Source organism: Rutidosis leptorrhynchoides, chromosome 10 (assembly GCF_046630445.1).
Source record: "Rutidosis leptorrhynchoides isolate AG116_Rl617_1_P2 chromosome 10, CSIRO_AGI_Rlap_v1, whole genome shotgun sequence".
Classification (NCBI taxonomy): domain Eukaryota; kingdom Viridiplantae; phylum Streptophyta; class Magnoliopsida; order Asterales; family Asteraceae; genus Rutidosis; species Rutidosis leptorrhynchoides.
Window position 1 is genome coordinate 244,992,915 of NC_092342.1, and position 2,779 is coordinate 244,995,693.

Sequence of the window (2,779 nt, forward strand, 5' to 3'; positions counted from 1 at the left end):
GTTATAGGGAATGTGGACGACATTAGTGTGTCTAGACCTGACCAACTAGGATTGCATTAGTGTGTCCCACCTATAATCGAGTGTTACATTAGTGTGTCCCACCTATAACCGAGTGTTCCAGGAAATACAAAATCTTGTTTTATGAAGGCTACATGTACAGTGTTACACATGTTAGTTCACTATAACTAAATATGCATTTAAGTAAGTCACTAAAGCTATGACAACAATATTATCAGCAACATAGTAACACTGAATGGCTCGAAATTGTCATCTATGAATAAACTAACAAATGGAAGTATCTTGTTTCTGTTTTTAATACTCGTTTATGAAAATCCAAATCCGTAATAAATATTATCGATTAAACATAACACCTTTCATATCGATTCCTAACTAATATAAAGGTGCAACTGAAAGGCATACCACGTGACTCAATTTTTGTTAGACATTTCATCAAACACCTTCCATGCACTTTGATGAGGACTATTTATCTTCAAACTTTGAGCAATTACCTAATGAGCTGTGCTTTTTTAAAACTTACATAATTCTCCAATGAGCTCTCGTTCTTCAAATCTGCAAAAAACTACATACTAACCAAAATTAATAAACTTAAACCAATATTAGGGTTTACAGCGAAGACAATGGTCACCTGTTTCAACTTATGCTACATCAAACAGATAAGTAATACTAAGACTATACATATACATATTGAGTTAAAAAGCAAGAAACATATAAGCATTAATCAAATGACTCAACTTACAATTCTTAAGTGAAGAAAAAATGATACATAATATAGATATAGATGTTTTAGACAATCAAATGACAAAATATTAAAGGCATGTAGTTGAAACATATTGTAGTTGATTTAAAGCCATGATCTCTTTTCCAATATTAAAAAATAAGCTCATATTGGTACATTACTATTTAAAAACTTAATATTACTATTTAGCTTGACAAAGTTAACACGATAGTAATGTGATATCAAACCTAAGCAAGTTTCTTGCAAATTTAGATTCCGACTTTTAAAACTGAGATGCATATGTTAATCTATATACTATAATAAATGAGTCTTTCAAACATATAGTAGTGTCTAAATGCTACTAATACCTTTCCAACCAATTTGAAACCAATATATTACATAGTATAATGCATCATGACTGACCCAAATACTAAAACTATATGATTATTAAGTTGTAAGAATCATACGGTATATTTTATATTTATATACATAGTAAAAAATTATCACACCTGGTTCATTTGATGAACTTCTGCCAAAATCACTTTTGTAAGATCTTTAAACTTTCCTACTTTGAAAGACTCATTGGTTCCCAAATTAATATCATCCTCATTGACCTCTTGAACAATTCCAGCTGCAAGGTTAGCTTCAAGGCTATTAATAATCCAAGAAAAATGACTGGCTAATAATCAAAGCACTAATGTACATGAGATGTTAAATACCTCCTGATCAATAAACACGATTTCAATGGATACAACACTGGTAGGGTTGTTCCAGTAAGATTTCTTCCACACAGAGAATGTTTTCACACGACCAATAGGATTGTCTAGTTAAGTAAATACCTCGAGTAGACACATATAGCAAAATCAAGCAAAAAAACCCTAAAATAACCATATCAAAATAAGACATATATTTACAGAACCAAGAAACATATGTTTCAAGTTAAAATTGAAATGTAGAGTTATAATTACAGAATTACCAATATAAACCCTAAAAATCGTTGATTTATTTGATCTTAAAAAGGAAGAAGTCATAACCTTTTGAATTTGATGACTCTGAAATCGACGCAAGCAAATAGAAAACATGTAACCTTCCAATCAATGCAAGTAGGAGAAATCGAAGAGAAATTGAAGTAAATAGGACATTTGATGAGATTATGCAAAGGAAGAAGAAGACCCAATTTTGAAGCCATCACTTTTACCATGTTACAAATGAGAGAAATATCTTGAAGATGAAAAGAATAAAATAAACTCTACTTAGCTTATTAATACCTGAGATTCAATGCCCATCACACCTATAGTAAAAGCTTTCAAAACAGCCCGTTCATGGATACGTGACTGAAATCTTCTTGTCAATCAACGAAAAGATGAAAAAATATGTTAATTCAAGGGTTAAGAAACTTACAACTTGAAAGTACAAACCATCAATTGAAAGTGCAAATCATCAATTGTTCTGAAAGAATTCATACCTACAATCATAAGAAAACATACACAATTTTAACAATCTGATTATGAAGCAAAAAGATAAGGAAGAAATATTTGAGGCTTTGAACCCTGAAACTGATTAAAAGAACATACCTGAAAAAATCGTAGGAAATGAGTTGTTGAATAGCCAATGAACACAAGTGAATAGATTTTTTGAAGAAAGAAATAGACAGATGAAAATGAAGAATAGCAGATGAAGAACAAGAAGAAAATGCGGGTTAAAAAAAAAGGTTAGGCGGCGTAATTTTGTGAGCTCAAAAAGGGAAAAGGCGACCTTAATAACATAAAAAGTCTGCATTCAAATTCAAATTCAAATTAAAATTTGATAATTTTATGTAATTAATCTAAATTCAATTCAAATTTTATTAAATTAAATATAATTAATTAATTTACAAGTTTTTTTAATTGATGATGTAAGCATGGCGTTTTAGTTTGGTGCCATGTGTCCCATATTATTTTTTAACCTAAGGTAAAAATTATAAAATGATGTCATGTATGTGGCATTTTCATAGCATGTAATAGATGTTACAGTTACAATATTGCATAATTTTTGTAACAAGTC

The 2,779-nt window shown here is 29.9% G+C and overlaps 1 long non-coding RNA gene across 3 annotated transcripts; it reads right to left on the minus strand.

Moving 5' to 3' along the window:
• Positions 1–263: 263 nt before the first annotated feature.
• On the minus strand, positions 264–2,445 carry LOC139873471 (uncharacterized). 3 transcript variants are annotated; one of them, XR_011767355.1, is made up of 4 exons: positions 2,311–2,422; positions 1,456–2,077; positions 1,246–1,367; positions 264–580 (listed from the first exon to the last, which is right to left on the minus strand). It is a non-coding gene; the product is annotated as an uncharacterized lncRNA (long non-coding RNA). The 3 variants fall into 3 exon arrangements; XR_011767354.1 differs by having other exon boundaries at positions 1,246–2,201; positions 2,311–2,445; XR_011767353.1 differs by having other exon boundaries at positions 1,246–2,077.
• Positions 2,446–2,779: the final 334 nt, after the last annotated feature.